Genomic DNA, 19,680 nt, shown 5'->3' with positions numbered 1-19,680 from the left:
ATAGTAACGAGTTTTAGGGATTTTTCTTCTTTTATCTTTTTGAATTTTTTTTTTTTTTTTAATATTCTTCCTCTCACTTGATGCATTCAGGTCCTGATCCCACAGTTCCTGAGATGGAACCTGATGTGGGGCTCCACACTGACAGTGCAGAGCCTGTTTGGGATTCTCTCTCCCCCTCTCCCCCCACCCCCGCCCCCTGCCCTGTCCCGCTCACAAGCACGCACACACTCTCGTGCTCTCTCTCAAAATAAATAAATATTAAAAAAAAAAAAAAAGACCCTGTCCTTGTCCCAGTTAGGTGAACAGTGGCAAAGAAAAACAAGTGTACATAAAGCATTCAACGAGGTATTAAACGTACAGAGATAAAAGTACAATACTGTAAAATTAAGAAATGCAAAGGAATGACTAGGCTCTGCTGTCTACGGGAGGCGAGGAGGTCAGAACATCATTGGGGGTAGTTAAACACCCAAGCTGCATAGTGAGCGAGAAGTTCAATGTGCTGGTAAAACACTCTAGGCAGGAAACATATTAGTTCTAATACTAGTCCAATTCCGTATGCGTCACCTGGCTTCATACTGTCCCACAGCTGAAACTACTGTCTTTTCTGGTTTTCTCTATACGCTTTAATTTCAATAACCAATCTACTCGCCTTCAAGTTCTTGAATTTCTTTAACCTGTCGTATCCAAGCTGCTGCTGAAATCTCAGATGGATTTTGCAGTTCAGTAATTTCCATTCGGTACCTTCTTTTAAGACTGTAATACACTTAATTATACGAGAACATGGGCAAGGGACTGGAAAACTGGATTAGAAACTTTTTGAAAAGTCAAGTATTGACCTTGTTGTTTTCTTTGCAAAGAAACAAGGTCTACCATAATTTCTAATGCCAACTTGGCTTTATCTAATACTTCTCCGATTTTTAAGGAGATCTTCTCTTCCTCCACAACACAAAAATCAAAGATTGACAAGTTGCCAATACCAGATTTCACACTTCTAATGTGGATACTAGAGGGGCCACTGATTTTGGGACAGTAGGACACTACTGAGATCAGTGGGCTGTGTACCTACCGTACCTGATATAAACGTACCCATCATTCCTTACGCTGCCTCTTTTTCACTGTTCTTCCTCCTCTCCAAAAAGGAGAGCAAGAAACGCGGGATACACAAGACAGCATTTAGTTTTTTCATGAGGCACTGTCTCTAAAAGAGATTAACCCAGGAAATCACGGCTTCCTACGGTAGTCCTTAACGTCCGCAGCTCCGGAAATGAAATATCCCACCATCACACAAACATTTTACTTAATTAACCCATCTATATAAATAATGAAATTACTCACACTGAAGGCCCAGCCTACGCTCCATTCCGTTTTTCTGATGCGCGGGAGCACACGTGTAAGCTCTGGACCCAACCTTTCGCGTCTCTTAAGAACGAATGATGGACAACTTGGTTTGAACAATCAGGATTTTTCATCACAACCGAAGCCATTGCATAGTGTAGCAATTCCTTTTTTCCTATCTTAATTAGTGGAAGCCATTCCTAAGAAGGCGTCGTCCAACAAATACACGTGCTGAGGATTTGCTACTTGTCCCTGATGTATACTGAGTCCGCCTGCTATCATCCAACACCCTAGCACGGCATTTGCTTTGCGGTCTGTATTCAGGATGCTGGTGCAAGGTCAAGAGCTAACTCAGAAAATACATCTTTACACGGGCATTTTAACTCCTGATCAGACAGGAGCTCCTGCGCCCCGATGCTCAGGGCGACGGGCCTCTGTACACCTCTTAGCAGAATCCAGTCCTTCTTGTCCACGAACAAGGTTTGTTGCTTCTGCAGCAGGTCGTTTCCGGAGAACCTCGCCTCGCCGCCCCTGTGACCTGCAGCTGCATTACGTGGTCAGCCTCGGGCAGGGGCAGGAAAGTGAAGAGCTTCAGGCACCTCGCTACCGTCTCATCTTGTGGCCTGACAAAGAATTGACAGGATTCAGACGGAAACGTCTTAGGTCTGTTTAGCCAAACGGCACTGACTGCACGCGTCACCAGATCCGCTCTCGTTGTGATCAGTGGAACCCACATTTCAACCATGTCCCTCCAGCCACCTCGTGGGTGAACTTGCATCCGGACACGAGGTCGCCCAGCTAATCGGATCCACCCTGCGGGACGTGACATCCAAATCGGATAGACGTAGTCATGGGCCAGGGGCCCCGCGCCCAAGAGCTAAGCCAAACGCGGCCCGGGGCTCCGTGCTCGGCAGCACGCCCACGCGAAGGCGGCCGTCCACCGCCGCCAGGAAGCCCGCCGGGTGCTGCTTCCGGTTCCGGGCGGGGTTGTCCGGCACCACTAAGCTGCCCCAGGTCCGCCCGTCGGTGAAGAGCGGCTGGTGATTACCCGCCACCAGAGTTTTCAGGGTTGACGCGAATCGCATCTCGCGCTCCCTGGCCTGCAGCTCCCGTCGGAGGAGCATGGTGGCGCCTCCCGCCAGAGCCGTCATTTTGAGGCAGGCTGTCTGGAAGCGGTACCGGCCGAGCAGCGCCAGCAGATGCTCCCTCCAAAGTGAGTCGGCCGCGGTGTTGCAGCCTCTGAGGAAAGTTGCCTGCCCTGCGTGGTGTGGGAGCTCCGGGAGCTCTGTCTGCATTCCCCTCGCAGGTAAGAGCTCCTTGAACTTTGATGCGCCGCCAGCAACCCCCGAGCGTCCGAGTGGCGTCGTGCAGTCCTAGGGACGAGGCTTCTAACAGGCCTAGCGTAGCAACCCGCGGCCTGCCCCGGAAGAGCGCTGTGACGTGGGCGCCGCCATCTTGGTGGCAGCACGAAAGGAATGCTGGGAGCTTAGAGCCCCCATCCCCCCCCTCCACACCCCTCAGTACCAGCCTGCTGCCCGCCTTGCTGTGTTTTTAAAAACAGTTTTAATACGGTGCATTTGAAGCATAAAAAATTTGTCAGAATGTGTGTGCGTACTATATCAAACCATCACCACATTCACGACAGCAAACATTTTTGTCGCCTTCAGAAATTCCTTTGTATTCTTTTGTATCACTTCCACTGATACATCCCCAGGCAGTCACTGATAGGCTTTCTGTCACTACAGATTAGTTTGCATTTCCAGGAATTATCTGCAAATAGAATCATGTAGGAGATCCTTTTTTCCCCCCGGCTTCTTTCAGTAAGAATAACCATTTTGGAATGCATCCCTATTTATCAATAGTTTCACAGACATGCACACACACACACACACACACACACACACACACACAGAGCCCTACCTGCCTTTTTGTATTTGGTCTTAAGTGTACCACAGTTTATCAGTTCACCTGATGATAGACACTTGGTTTCCATTTCGGGACTATTGGAAATAAAGGTGGTATAACTTTGACATACACATATGTGTATATCTTTTTTTAAATTCCTCTTGGATAACTGCCAGAAAAAAAAAAAAAAAAACAATATGTGTATGCTTAACTTTGTAACAAACTGCCAAGTATTTTCCAACATGGTTGTATAGTTCTACCAGTAGTAGCTGAGAGTTCAAATAGGTCCGCATCCTTGAGAACAAAAATTATAGTAAGAGTTGTTCAAATTAATTTTAGTAACTTAAAAATTGGTTTTTGGTGTATGTCATTGAGATTTTAATTTTCAGTTTCTCTCATAAGTATTAATACGGTGCATTTTTCATGTGTTTATTGGACATTTACGTATTTTGTAAAGTGTTTGAGGTTTTATCAGTGTTTTAAAACCATGGTCTGTGGTCTTAATATTGAATTCAAAGAGATCTTTATATATTCTATATACAGCTTCTTTGTCTGATACATGTCCTGTAAGACTTTTCTCCCAATCTAATCCTTGCCTTATTTTCATAATAGTGTCTTTCAGAAAGCAAAATATTTCATTTGCACAGACAATTTATAGATCTATAGATATGTGATTATCAACCTGGATCTAAAGCTATGTATTATGGCTTGCATTATTTGTGTTCTATCTGAAAAAACAATGCCTACCCCAAGTTTTTGATGATTTTATTCTAAGAATTTTATGATTTCTGATTAAACATTTATATCTATAATACATTTTAAGTGAATATGTGAGTATGGTATGCATTAATGGTCAATTTTAAAAAGTATATGGTATCCATTTGACCAAGTACGATCTGTTGAAAATAATATACTTTCCCATCAAATTGCCTTAAAGCCTGATTATCAACAGTTCCAGACTTCTAGAGTCAGTTTAATGATCCGCGAATTACAAAGAGCATCGTCCTGACCCTTAGTAGAAGAAACTGCAAATTAACAATTTTTTCTAAACCATCAGAGGGGTTGGTGAAAAGGGAATTGGTTAATGATAAAGGAGCTATAAAGGAGAATTTTTAGGGTTGTGGAACTGTTCTGTATGAAACTGTAACGTCAGGTACAGTGTTGGCATTTGTCAAAACCCATAGAGAGTAAACTTCACTGTATGCAAAATTGGAAATATCAACCATAATGTTGAGACATCCTAACGTGGAGTACAGAAGGTGACCTATAAATCCAAATGTATTACAAATATACAGTATGACTTCATTGAAGAGAGTAAAGGTAAAAAGGAACTGACCTGAGTAGCTTTGGAAATAGTGTTTTCACTGAGTATTGTTAAGACTACAGACAAAAACAGAACTGTATATAAAGATTGCACTCTAGTTATTAAATTGATTTCCCACAGGAGTATGGGGTAGTAATTCTGAAGCTGCTTTACATATATTCTACAGCTAAATAAGCAAGTAAATAAATTATAGTTAATGGTACCCAGTTTTCTCACTGTCAAATAAAAAAGTTAAAAATAAGCAAGAGAGGAGGTCTACAATGTCCTGTGGCACTGCATTAACACTAGAGACCCTTCAGATGTGTGCATATGCATAGCTTTGTGTAGACAAATATATTTCTTAGCTCTGTCCACTGATAGGTCCTACAAACACTGACACCTCAGTAGCAACGTGCACACTGAGAACTCAGCTCTTGGTTTCCAACTACAGTTCTCTAGTAAGTATAACCAAGGTCCTTTGGAAAAATGATGCCAGCTCGCGGCTCAGAAAATATGACAAGACAACTTGGGAGATCTTGAAGGGCCAGAAAGGAAGTTCAAAGAAAGCAAAGTAAAGCTGGATATATGTAAAAAGGGCACAGGATCTAATTTAAAGAATTCTCAGTGGCCACACCTGGAAAACTTTGAGCAATAAAATAAATGATAATCTATTACAAACCAAAATACAAAATAAATATATTCATCCATATTGATATAAATAAAATGTTAAATGAATAAATGAGGGAGAAGGAATAAGTCTTCCTTAGTGAAAAATTCCAAATAATGCATGTAGACAGTCACCAGTCACCATTACAGGAGGTAGAACTTAATTCCAATCTGCTTGGCTCTCTGTTGGAATTAACAGCTCGTTTGCAAAATGTAGAGGGTCATAAAAGAAAAACAGAAACTTTATGGAAAAGGAAACTGGAAGATATCAACTAAACCAAGGCAAACCTCTTCTGTCAAAAGTCATGTTCATAATATTTATCTCGTGCTATCATGCAATAAGAAGATAGATCAGTCATTATTCTCCATACGATAGTAATAGTAGCAGATAGGTGGGTTGGAAGGTAGATGGATGGATAGTAGATAGTAGATAGATATGGTGATATAGAAATATAGTTTTATTTAAAGGAATCGGCTCAGGTGATGCACTGGCAATCTAAAATTTGTAGGGCAATAGAAGTTCAGGCTGGAAACTAATTGGATTCTGCAGCCTTAAGGCAGAATTCCCTCTTTTCCAGGAAATCTGTTTTTGCTCTTAAAGCTGCCAAATGGTTGGAATGACACCCACCCACATTTTTTAGCGTAATCTTCTCAATGTCAACGGATTGTAGATGTTAATCATGTCTATAAGATGTTTTCACAACAACATCTAAATTAGTGTTTGATTAAAAGCCTTGGAAATATAGCCCAGCCAGGTTGAGATGTCAAACTAACCATTATAGAAGTACACCTCACCTTTGTGGTATTAATCCCCCATACCCATAATAATTGCAGTGTAATCATGAGAAAACATCAGGCAGGCACAAATTGAAGACCATTCTACAAAATACCTGACTGGGAGTCTTCAAAAGTTTCAGTCCTGTAAAACAAGAAGACAGAGAAATTATCACAGGCCGAAGGAGACTAAACAGTCAGGATAACGTGGAAATAGGGTATCCAGGATTAGACTCTGAAAAAGAAAAAGGGAAACTGGTGATGGTGGGAAAACTGGTGGTGTCTAAATGAAGCCTATAGCTTAGTTAGTATATTGTACCGCTGTGTAATTCGTAGTTTGTTTCAAATGTACCATGGTTATGTAAGATGTTAACATCAGGGAAAATTAGGTAGAGGGTATACAGGAACACTGTTTACTATGTTACCTGATGTTATAGGAGGGGTGCCTGGGTGGTTCAGTCAGTTAAGTGTTGGACTCTTCGTTTCCACTTAGGTCATGATCTCACAGTTTTTTGATTTTGAACCTTGTGTTGTAGGGCTCTGTGTTCACAGCAGGGAGCCTGCTTGAGATTTTCTCTCTCTCTCTCTCTCTCTCTCTCTCTCTCTCTGTCTCTCTCTGTCTCTCTCTGTCTCTCTCTCCCTCTCTCCCTCTCTCTCTCTGCCCCTTCCCCGCTAGTGCTGTGTCTGTCTCTCTGAAAATAAATAAACTTATAAAGCTGTTTACAATGTTATGGGAAGCCAAGATTATTCCAAAAAGTTAACTAAGATCAACTGGAAATACTTTAACACATTATAAGCAGAATCAGTATTAATATTTTATATAGAAATAATCAGGTTAAATATATATCATTTGAAAAATAAGTACATGAAAAATAAATAGCCAATTACCTAAAGACAAACATTTAAATCCACTTGTAATAAAAGTGATTTTAAGGGTACCTGCTCAGTTGGTTAAGTGTCTGACTCTTGATCTCAGCTCAGATCTTCATCTCAAGACTGCACTGGGCTCCACACTGGGCATTGAACCTACTTGAAATAAAGTGACTTTATTTATTTATTTATTTATTTATTTATTTATTTATTTTTAACGTTTATTTATTTTTAACGTTCATTTATTTTTGAGACAGAGAGAGACAGAGCATGAATGGGGGAGGGTCAGAGAGAGAGGGAGACACAGAATCTGAAACAGGCTCCAGGCTCTGAGCAGTCAGCACAGAGCCCAACTCAGGGCTCGAACTCACGGACAGTGAGATCGTGACCTGAGCCAAAGTAGGACGCTCAACCGACTGAGCCACCCAGGCGCCCCGAAATAAAGTGACTTTAAAAACCTGAGATAATATTAAATGTTTGTCAAATTTCCAAATACTTTCGTATTAATGCCCTCCGGATCCAGTGAAAAGATCCATTATGGATACTGTTCAGCCATTTGTGTTGGTACAATATTTCTAGAGGAGTATGTGATATATAAAACTCAAAAGGTGCCTATCATGTGATCTAGTAATTACAGAGTTAGACTTTAAATCTGAGGGAAAAGATGAAAATGATTTATGTACACCTACACAAAGAAGTAAGAAACAAGGCATAACCAAGAATAAGGAATTTGTTAAATATATTATAATAAACTCATACAATGGAAACTTATATGGACATTAAATTATTTGGTAGAGGTATGGAAAGTTATTTGGTAACTGCTATGGAAAAATGTTTAAAATATACTGACATTTAAGGGGTGCCTGGCTGGCTTAGTTGATAGAGCATTCCACTCTCCATCTCAGGGTAATGGGTTCTAGCCCCACGTTGGGGGTAGAGATTACTAAAATAAATAAATAAATATTGAAAATTTTTAAAAATTAAGTATATTGACATTTGAAAACAGTAAGTTATGGGGCACCTGGCTGGCTCAGTCCATTAAGTGGCTCAGGTCATGATCTCCACAATTCATGGGATCAAGCCCTACATCAGGTTCTGCGCTGACAGCTTGGAGCCTGCTTAGGATCCTCTCCCTCTCGCTCCCCACCCCTCCCCCGCTCCCCCACTCCCAAAAATAAATAAATATTTAAAAAACCACTACGTTATGTTAATGAATATATGTGTAACAGGTTAAAATATGCATCTTGCTTACGCGATGAGGTCTCTATCCAGAAGTATGCCAAAATTGCCTCAAAACCCCTCTGTTCGCTGTTTCCGAAAAAGATAAGGTTTCTAATTCCTGGAAACTGAGCCCCCCTTCCATCCACTCCAAATGCAGTCTCAGTCCCTTTGTCACTGGTATTCAGTCATTTCAAGTTTCTTCACTTCCTCTTGTCCCCAGGATTAATCTGAATTCCCAGGAGAGCTCCTGGGTCACCCTAGGGAGGGTCATCTGGTCTGAGTGCTATCCTCCACTCTAATAGGTAGCTCATTTCTTCTGCTCTTTTCTGTTTTTCCTTTAGTGTTGCTGATGCCTCCCAACAGGGCTCCTGGTCCTACAAAGGGAACCCACTTCTAGTCCTAATCCTTGCTTCGTCTAGATAGGCGGTTTAACCTCACGCACTTACCTCTGTGCTCTTCCAGACATGTGCATGGTAACTTTTTTACACATGACAAATTATGTGTAGAACGAGAAACTGAAGGGGTTGTCCCTACCTTTCTTTCAGTTATTGCCACTCTACTTCTTGGCACCATATGGTCAAAAGAGTTTCTCTATGAGGATAATATTCTCCTAGCTCTGTGTGGGGGAAGAGGGGAAAACGCTCCCAAACTTGCTCAAGATAGTATTACCATTAGAGTTAGTAGGGAATTGGGGATGGAAAAAAAAAAAAAAAAGGCAGGAAAAAAATAACAAACACACACAAAAGTGACCTCTGGATACCAAACATTAAAGATGATTTCTATTTTTATGTGTATCAGTGTTGTCTAGTTTGCTTTAATACATATATATATATATATTTTTTTTTTTTTTTTAAATGTGTTTCTCAAGGAAAAACAATTCTTAGGCCCGTTCCTTCAAAATTATAGTTCTATTGTTTTCAGAGAATTTTTCAGCTAGAACAACTCAAAAGATCTTTTCCAGAGCTGTGTTGCGAGCTTTGTAATTGTTTTAGAATTGATTGCTATACAAAATAGGTTTATGTGTTCTGACGGTGTGTTAATACAATAAAAGGAATTTTTAGTAGCAAAGGAGTTACAATTTTTCATTTGTTGTAATAAGTTGGTTTTTTTTTTCATTTCATTGCTGTCTCTTTGTAGATAAAATGGGATTTCATAAGTTCTTGTTTTTCAACATTGGTGTCTAGGAAATTTTTTTCATCAGAATGCCTTGTTCAAGGCTAAATATGGCTCAGAAAAATACATCCAAAAAAGCCTTAAAAAGATTTATTGTGTTGTGCTTAATGGGAAATACTGTTACCGTAAAAATACATTGTAAGTTGTAACCTTGAATGTTTGTTTACCAGTATACTTGAAAGTAAATAGAACACTCTTATTTTCCAAAGTAGATAAGCCGCTTTTCCTCTGGTATCTATGCAATAGTTTTCTACAACAATTTTCTCAGGCATTAAGTACCTGTTTCAGCATCAGTACGATGTTTTAAGTTTATATTTATCATTCAGATGTAAGCTATGTGGTTTGGAATATTCATCCTCTAGTACTAGAAATGCCTTTATTCACTTTATGTGAACTGTACAGTCCCCCACTTTCCCTGACTGGCTGCCATCGGTTTCTACTTACTTGTAATTTTATCGTTAAGTATGCAAGTTTCTATTTGTGAAATTTCATGTGCACCAGAGGAAACTAGTGACTACCAACCTCTGATAGAAGCAAATAACTGGCTTATCTAATGCCACTTTGTACTTTTAAACTGGGACATAGGACCCCATTTTGGAGCGAGCCAGGATGTGAAATGAAAATTTTCTGTGCACAACTGCTTTGCCAGTGGAAAACGGCAAAGAAATAGAAAGGTGTGGATGGCATTCGAAACCTTGTAAATATTTAGCAGTTGGTGAAATAAAACCTGATATGGGCAGGCCTGGGCAAGGTAAATTTCTGAAGCTCACTTCCCTACTTCGTACCTGCTGATCAGATGACCTGAGCAAGATACATCCCTGTGTAGGCCTCTGCTTCCCAGTCTAGCCCAGGACACTGGTCACCTCAAGGACTTTCACCGCAGGCAGTGGAGAGAAGGCTACTGGCACTGTCTCATTCAACAGTCACTTCAGTGCCAGTCACAGCCATGGGCACTGGGTACGTAAGTTAGAACAAAATCATATATGTATGGCCCTTTTCTATAAAGTCTAGTGAGGGAGATAAGTAATAAACAATAGTTAATATTTATCAATCAGTAAGTAATACAATCACCATTAATAACCATAGAATTAGTGTTTAAATCGATCATTATTGTACATAGCCAACTTATATTGAGTTACTTGCCAGAAAAAGTTCAAGATTTTCATTTATTCGATTCTCACATAAACCTGTGTGGAAAGTACCATCATTATCTTCTCTCCACAGAGAATCAAGGGCACAATGCATTTTCAGCAGGACTACCAATTTCCAGTAGCTGGTGATTGGTTCTAAAAAGGAAGGGAATCGGATACAGCGAAAGGGGCCTACAGGGGTGGGATGTTCTGTATAGCACAGTCAGTCAACCAGAAGAATCCTCTCTAAAACTTGAAGGTCGAGAAAGAAGAAGCCGAATGAAGAACAGAGGGAGGGCTGGTTAAGGCAGAAATAATAGCAGCTGAAATGATTCACAGGCAGGGCCAAAAACAAAAACAAAAAAAGGCCTGTGAAAGTAATTGAAATGAGGCATTTGGCTTTGAGAAAATATGCTGAGAAAGGACGATTAGATGGAGTCCAAATTGGGCAGGTAGTCGGGGCCTGGGACCAATGTCCTTGATACTCACCAAAACTCCTCCACCAGACCCTAAAAATTCATTAGGTGTACTATATTGATAGAAGTGTATTATACCTTTGAATCATGTGGAAGCAAAATAAAACTTGAGTCCAGTTTGCAGCTGCAATATATAATTCCTAAGGCTGTTTCCAACCTTAGAAGGTTTTCAAGATAATTTACGGATTCTATGCGTATTCTAGGAAAGTATAATCATATCTCACATCAAATTACTGCCCATATCCATAGCCTGTTTTGCCTTTAAGCAATTCTGGTTCCCTCTAACTACATATAGATTATTCCCAAATCCGTACTTGTGTGTCTGCTTTCATTCATCCAGATATACTTGTTAGTGCCCACCTTGTGCCAAGCACTGTACAAATTCGAGGGATACAGAGATTATTAAGATAGGTGTAGTTGCTACTCTTGTTGAGTTTGTAAGCTAATGGGTAACAGAAAATTATATACATAACTGAAAAACAAAGTATTGGGAACACATACAAAGGAACAGAGGTAGAGATTGCAGAGGGAGGTAATATCTCAGTTGAGATCTAAAGAAAGTAGAAGTTAGGAAAAAGTTTTGGGAAGAATAGTGATTTAGCTCAGGCACTGGCAAACAAAGGAAGTCTGACCTTCACCCTGTCTGTCTTGTTTCCTTAGAAAATAAAGTTTTATTGAGATACATGCATAACCATTCATTTTCATTTTGTCTGTGAGTGCTTTCATGCACCAGTGGCAGAATGGAGTAGTTGCAACAGTTGCTGTTGACTGTATGACTCACAAAACCTACATAGTTACTTTCTGGCCCTTGATAGGGAAAGTTTGCTGACCCCTGATGTTAGAATACAAAAGTGTTCTTGAGGTACATTCAACAAGACTTAGTAATCCAGTGAATCACTGAATGGTGAAGGTATAAATGAGAGTTGTAGACCATTGTGGGCATTCCAGTTATAAATCCAATATGGAGCCCCATTTGTGGATGTTGATTTCAGGAGAAAAAAGGTTGGCTTGAAGGTGTGGTTTTGTGTTTATGAGCATGTGGATGGTAGTTGAAACTGTGAAAATGTCTAAGGAGATCATGTGTAGATGAGGATCTAGGACAAATCCTAAGATAGAGCAACATTTAATAAGTGAAGGAAAATGAGACTGAAGAAAATCAAGGGAACGTATTGACTTCAAAAACAAGGGGATAGACTGTTTCAAAAGGCATGGCTGACAAAGTTAAATGTTGTGTGCAGAGTGCTTATTAAGGGGAGCTTATAAGATCTACAGCTTTGGAAAAGAGGGGAAGGAACCATTATTGGAAAGAAAGAGAAAGAAAGGAAGGAAGGGAGGGAGGGAGCGAGGGAGGGAGGGAGGGAGGGAGGAAGGGTTTATGGCAGGTTCAATGACAACTTTGGCGGATCCTATAGGGAATTCTGGACCCAGAATGACCCTTCAAATCGTCCAAGGTCTATACAGTCCTAATATGATCAGCCCCTGGGTCTGGTGTCCTGGTAAAGTGGAGATCTTGGCAGTGAGGCTCTCTGCAGCTTAGACCAACTCTGAAGAGTTGGAATCATTGTGCATACATTTAAGTTTGTAGGAATGTTAAGAGAAACTTCGGGGAATCTTTTTTCTTTATCGGCTTTGATTTTATTTTTCCTGTATGGGAGTAGGCAAGGCAGCTTTCTTACCTCAAAAGACGTGGTAGATTGGTGGAGAATGGATATTAAATGATCTTTTTTTAAACATCTGATTATAGGGGCGCCTGAGTGGCTCAGTCAGTTAAGCATCTGATGCTTGATTTCGGCTCAGGTCATGATGCCAGGTCATGAGATTGAGCCCTACATGAGTGTAGATCCTGCTTGAGATTCTCTCTCTCTCTCTGTCTCTCTCTCTCTCTCTCTCTCTCCCTCTCTCCCCCCCCCGTCTTCCCTTCTCCTCTCTCCTTCTCCCCCCTCCAAATAAAATAATAATAATAATAATAATAATAATAATAATAATAATAATAAACAACTTCTGATTATAACAGCAACTCTTTCAAAGCATGGCTTGGAAGAAACTATTCCACAAGCGTCTACCCTTTATTCCCTCTCTGCAGTTCAAACCACATCTTTAAATTTGTGTTCCTCATACATAGAACATCTGCTTTTTCTTCAAATATGTCCATACATTATATGTTGCTTTAAATGTTTTCCAAGCCATCATAGGTATAAACTATATCTTCCCAAATAGAATTTAATTCCATGAGAATGCCAATCATCTTTCCCTGTGCTTACTTACAAAGAGAAAACTGGATACTGTAATCCCTCCATAAAGCCATCTACTGAGTACCCCATATGCAACAAGAATAATGTTGAATTTCCCAGCAGAGAATAAAAATAACCATGTTAGTATTAACTCTATGTTCACTGCTATAACTACAAACACCCTCAGGAACACGGTGGGTCAGGTTGGGGCAGGATTTATCTAATTTCTCTAATATAATCATCAGCTTGATCTAACTTCTAATATTTTTAAGGAGACAATTAAGTGGTTATGTTCCTTTCAAGATTAAAACTTGATACTTAAATACAAGAATGCATTTCTTACCATATTCTTCCATATCCATCTATGAAATATGAATTTTTTATCAGACCAAGACATATAAAGGAAAAATACTAATTATATAATCCTGTTCCTATTTTTCTCCTTAATTTTTGAAAGTTTAGAGCTAACCTGACACCATATTAAATAGTGTGAGGAGGGGCGCCTGGGTGCCTCAGTCGGTTAAGCGTCCAACTTCGGCTCAGGTCGTGATCTTGCGGTCCGTGGGTTCAAGCCCTGTGTCGGGCTCTGTGCTGACAGCTCAGAGCCTGGAGCCTGCTTCAGATTCCATGTCTCCTTCTCTCTCTGCCCCTCCCCGCTTGCACTCTTTCTTTCTCTCAAAAATAAATAAACATTAAAAAAATTTAAACAGTTTGAGGAATAATTAACCAAATGTATGATACCATAAGTAGAAATTCAGTTTTTATTTTTATCAATATCCAGATAACAAACATAAGGGACAAGACAAGGAAAAATTGGATATTTAATGGAAGGAAGTCTTACTACTTTAATATAGGGATGTGGGTTACAGACATGGTCTTATATATTCAATTAATACATTTACATAAAATCATAATCAGGATAAATGTCATTTTATGAACATTTACTCAAGTAAATGTGTTTCATGACCACATAGCTTAATCTGACAGCAAGATGAAAATATAACTAATAGAAGCTAATAGATGGTCAGTAACTTTGTACCTTCTGAGAATTATGCACTCATTGTTACATTTATTCTTAAAACTAGAATCATTCCAAGTCACTAGCCTTTAAACTTGAAGGACAATAGTAGTAGGAAGTACTCACATAGAGGTAGCAATCATTATTTCTTGATCATCTCCAGCAGTTGATTCTTTAATTTGAAGCCAGGTTTCTCTATTCAGCCACATAATCTCAGTCCATTTATTTACCTCTGAGCCCTAGTTCTCTCGTCAATACAATAGGGATATGACAATGTCCAATCTTGAAGTATTGCAATAAAGACAGAGTGAGTTCATATATGTAAACAACTGAAAACAATTCCTGGCACATAGTAAATGCTCAATAAGTGTTATTATGCTTATTCTTATCTTTACTAATCTTTGTTATTCATTACTCCGTCTGCTGTTATTAATGGATTACTAGTATTCATATTGCATTCTTTTGTTATCAGAGACTGTGGTACTTGACATATGACTCAGGCTATATCTCATTTAATCCACACGATACTCAATATACTAGGAAAGCACATTTATATTCTTTTTAAAGAGGAGCCTCAGAGAAGCGAAGGTGATAGCTTAGAGAGAGTGGAGCTGAAGTTTGAAATCAATGTCAGACTCTTACTAGAGCAACGGTATCTAAGCATCTAAATCCACTAACATCCAACAACTACAAAATGGCTCCTTCTTTCTATTTATAAGACAACTTGTTTCACACACCCACACAGGTAGCCTTTTATTTTCTTGCAAAAAAGTAAAGCAATGAATTAGATTCAGGCTGAAACCAACTTTCTAAATGGGTAATAAGATGGCTCAGATGTTGATGAACCCAATTATTTTGGCTTTGCATGACATTCAAGTTGTACTGCTTTACCTTTCACAGAAGTAAATTAAACCACTGATATGTTATATGTAATATATATTCATTCAGCAACACTTCATGAGGATCACTGCACACAGGCACTGTACTAAGTGTTTGAGAAACTATGATAAATGAGACATAGGGCTCACCCTCAACAGTGCAATAGCTTACGTGAAAGAACAGAAAAGAATCGTCTTAAAAAGGAAAAGAAGAGGAAATAGTGTACTAAGTACAACATTAAAGCCACATCTAAAATATAGAGGAGACCTAGTGCAGAAACTAACTTAAATGAGGGTCCAGGTCAAATTCCCTGGTAAATTAAAACCAGAGAAAGCAATACTCACTGTGAGCTGCGTTCTGGTGAATGAGGGTTTTAGCACTTGCTTGCTTGATCGCATGGGGATTTGCAGTACTCACACTCTGTTTGTGGGAAACGTGTAGTGTTCTCTGAGAGATTTCCTCCTGAGGAATTTGTGCGTCTAGCCAACCACATTGGTCAAACCCCAGGAATCAGTGAAGAGAGAATTACAGTAACCAAATCATGAGTACCTACATCTCAGCATCATACCTGATAGTGAAAAATCAGGAACATTGTGATAGACTCACACTGAGGGTTATCATGGAGATGTTAAAAATAAGAAGTTAAAAATAATGATAAACTCTGTGTACAGACATGGAAATACTTTATTTATTAAGGGCATGTTTTAAGTAGGGGAAAAAAAAAACAACTCTCAGGAAAACTCAACAAAATAAAACATAATTTTTTTAATGATTTCATTTATATACACATGTGTGTATAAAACCCAGTGTAAATGTAAACGAATGCAAATATTGTTTATGTGATAATAAAATCATATAAAAAGAGTTTGGAAGGATATATACCAAATTTTTACGACAGGTTCCTTCAGGTGGAGAGTGGCTTTAAAACACACAGGAAAAGAAAGGATACTAAAGTATTTTATGTACTTTTAATCTTTTTTGAAAATTATATGTAATTTAAATTATAATTTACATATTAATAATAAAAATTGTTAAAAATATGTATGATATTTCATAAATTCCTGGTATATAAGTATTCATCAAATATTTATTAGATTAACTTAAAAATATGTTTTATAATAGAGACGCCATCTACTTATGTTACTATTATTTGGTGGTTGCCTGACCCACGTCCTCTTAGAGTCATTAGATCAAATTAAACCTGGTACAACTTTATTGATTATTGAGCACTATTAGGGGAAGAGAAAACTTAGGGTACAATTTGATATCCCCAAACAGCTACTCTGCTTTTACTTAGTTCTTAAAACATGATGCTAATAAACTTCACAACATTAGCAAAATAAACTCACAAAATGTAGAATACTGTCTAATAGACACTGTTTGATCCCCTATAATGAAATCTGGCAGAGCACTGATTCTGTTCCATCCCAACATAAAATACTCAAAGGAAGGCAAATTACTGTTCCTATATCCTGGCTTTATTTGCTAGTGTCGTTTATATAATACGTTAATGGAATGGTTTCTGAAAGCCCTACTTTAAAAGAAGATACTTTTCAAATGTTTCATCTTTTCAATTCTAAATATTTAATAAACTCAATGGAAATAAATGTAATTATGAATGATTGTAGTTAAAGTTAAACTCACAAATGAAAAATTCAAAAGCTAATATCTAAGAATGCCAATTTTGAACATGCAATAAAATAATACATACAAGTTTTAAAGGTTGATAGACTCTAAAATATGTTTAAGCATATGAAACAATATAGTATATCATCACAGTAAAGAATATGTCTGAGCTAATTCAGAGACTCTACCTAATTATTAGATATCAGTTCAAAGAAGACCTGAAGCTGGGATATTTTCACTACTGCTAATCATCAAGAATAAATACAGATTTTTACAGCAGGGCATCCCAAATGATTAATTCATTTTGTTTCCAAGCCAAGGAAAAAACTGCTACTGGGGAAAACGTTAAATCATATAGGTCAGATACAGAAGAGACTCACAGAAACCCAAAATGGTTTTAGAAATTCAAATAGAAGTAAAACAGTTTTATTTGGTCAAGGGTAGGTGGGCAGGTGGGAGGAGGGGATTTATATTGCTAGTCTACTGGTTTGGAGGCTAGGAAATAATGTCTGTGTATCATTGTTCATCAGGTATCCATAATTTCCTAGAAACATTTTAGAAAACATCCTGCTCGTTACCTTGTTACATTTTAGATGAGTATTTAAGTTTCTGTCTCCTTCGAGCAGGTAACACTGTACACGCAGGTATCTCTTATGAATCAAAAGTAAGCCAGAAGAAGACATTCCTAAACCAATATCCAATTGTAAAGTGGTAGTACCTTAGCTTATGATTCTTCGTAAATAATATTTGGTCCTGAGACCTTAATTTTTACAGGAAATAAAGGAATCATTTGCCTACATGCGATTTATTTTTTATTAAAACAAAAATATTTATTTCATATTTGTTAGGCATAAAGTAAATAGCTTTATGTACAGCACCATCTGTAATACCTAAAATGGGCAAACTGGGAGTATGAAGAGTTTACATTCCCACTTACATATCGCCTATCTGCATACAAATGTTTGTTACAGATATGTACACTCAAAAAATAAAGGGAATTATGAATGTATAAAACATTCTCCAGTAGTAGAAATTAAACAATAATCTGTAAGCATGTAGAAAGTATTATTAACATATTCTTCAAGCTTCCGAAAATATAAATTAAATATATTAATAGACCAATGCTGACCATTCCTCCATTAATTCTTGTAGTGGACGACTTTTATTTCTGTAGCCTGCTTTTGACTATTAGAGATATTTTGCATTGCTGAATACATTTTAGAAACAACTTCTCATTTTCTACTCCCTTCCTCTACAATAAATAAATATAAAAGCCTGCTAGCATTTTGATTTTTTTAATGTTTATTTATTTTTGAGAGACAGAGCACGAGTGGGGAAGGAGCAGAGAGAGAGGGAGGCACAGAATCCAAAGCAGGCTCCAGGCTCTGAGCTGCAAGCACAGAGCCCGACGTGGGGCTCGAACTCACAAACCTGCGAGATCATGACCTAAGCCAAAGCTGCGCTTAACTGACTGAGCCACCCAGGTGCCCCAGCCTGCTAGCATTTTGAATGCAATGCCCTTGAGTCAGTTAATCTATTTGGAGAAAACTGTCATTTTAAGAACATTGACACTTTCAATCCAAGAGTAAGGTGTATGTCTCTCCATTTAGATAGGTCCTCTTGTTTATCTCAACAGTATTGTGTAGTTTTTTTGTGTTTTTTTTTTTTTTTTTTTTTAGTATTTATTTATTTTGGGGGGAGGGCCAGAGAGAGGAGGACAAAGGATCCGAAGCAGGCTCTGCTGACAGGCCAACAGCAGTGAGCCCAGTGTGGGGCTCATACTAACAAACGGTGAGATCATGACTTGAGCCAAAGTCAGACACTCAGCCAGCTGAGCCACCCAGGTAGGTGCCTGTGTGTAGTTTTTACTGTACAGGTCTTCCACATATATAGTTTTATCTTCTATCAAATCATTTCGTGTTATTTTTAAGTTATTATAGGTGGTTTTTTTTTAAATCATCCGTTTTCCAAATCTTCATTGCTGGTATACAGAAGTACACTTGATTTTTGTGCGTTGACTTTGTGCTTACAGATGGGATTTTCCAAGAATGACTGTACAAATATATATTCTATCCTACATGCTCTTTTTACAATGTAACATTGACATTATGCATGTGCCTTATTGAATATCTTAGATCTGAAAGTTAGTTTTTCATCAAATTTCAAAACATATTACCCTTATTTATTCAATTTTATTTCCGCGTACCTGCGTACTTGCTGAGATTCAAATTCTGTCTCCTTTGATACGATCACACGTGTCTCAGAACTGCTGTTTATGTATTTCAGCCTTTTTGCTCCCTCTCAGTTTGGATGGTTTCTATGTCAATATCTTGGTGTTCAGTGGTCTTTTATACTGTTTTAAAGTTGTGTCTATCTTCTCCAATTCCACTATGTCAGTCTTGAATCTATTTCTATTTATAATTTTTCTCTAAATTGTGCCAAGATTTAACTGTTTCATCATATATCCAGCAGTTTTTATAGGATGTTGGACATCATGGTAATTACATTATCAAGACTCTAAGTTTTGCATTCTTATTTAAAAAGGTAGAATAGTGTCGTCTTTTTTCAGGCAGTTGAGTGTATTTGTTGATAGACTTATTCATTTTAGACCTTTCCAGAACTTATATACAGTATTCTTTTATTTCAGGGCTGCTTTATCTTTTCCAGCAAAGTGTGACCACTCTCGTCTCTCTACTTAATGCCAGTGTTTTACTAAGTCTCTCCACTATTGCTTTCTTGGCATTTGAATGTCTCTAAGCCCTTTCCAGATCTGGGAATGATTTATCTTAAGGCTTCTTGATAATTGCTCTATGCCAGTTCTCCTAGAACAAGCTTGCTTCTAGAACAGGGCCAAGTTGAATAGCTTCTTCTAGAACCAGTGTTTGCACAGCTTAGTATTCATCAAATATTCTAGATGATCCCAATAAATATTTAATCTCCTTTTCTACATGCAGAATTCCATTCTCTGTGCCACTGTGCCCTATAATTACCTGACACTTTAGCCTCCCCAGTGTCTGATCTCTGCCTCTTCAAGGCAGCAATATTTCTGTGATCTACTTGAGTTTGTTCTCCC

General features: G+C 38.4%; 1 long non-coding RNA gene across 1 annotated transcript in view; it reads left to right on the top strand.

Annotated features, from left to right (window-relative positions):
- The first annotated feature begins 2,356 nt into the window (after positions 1–2,356).
- LOC144613939 (uncharacterized) overlaps positions 2,357–19,680 on the top strand; it is a 228,720-nt gene continuing 211,396 nt past the window's right edge. The window contains exon 1 of the long non-coding RNA XR_013551437.2: positions 2,357–2,641. This is a non-coding gene — a long non-coding RNA (uncharacterized LOC144613939). The remainder of the gene's footprint in view (positions 2,642–19,680) is intronic.

This window comes from Panthera onca, chromosome D3 (genome assembly GCF_046562875.1).
Source record: "Panthera onca isolate mPanOnc1 chromosome D3, mPanOnc1 haplotype 2, whole genome shotgun sequence".
In the NCBI taxonomy this organism is placed as follows: domain Eukaryota; kingdom Metazoa; phylum Chordata; class Mammalia; order Carnivora; family Felidae; genus Panthera; species Panthera onca.
The sequence above is the reverse complement of the archived record's forward strand: the minus strand, read 5'-3'. Positions and strand labels throughout refer to the sequence as shown.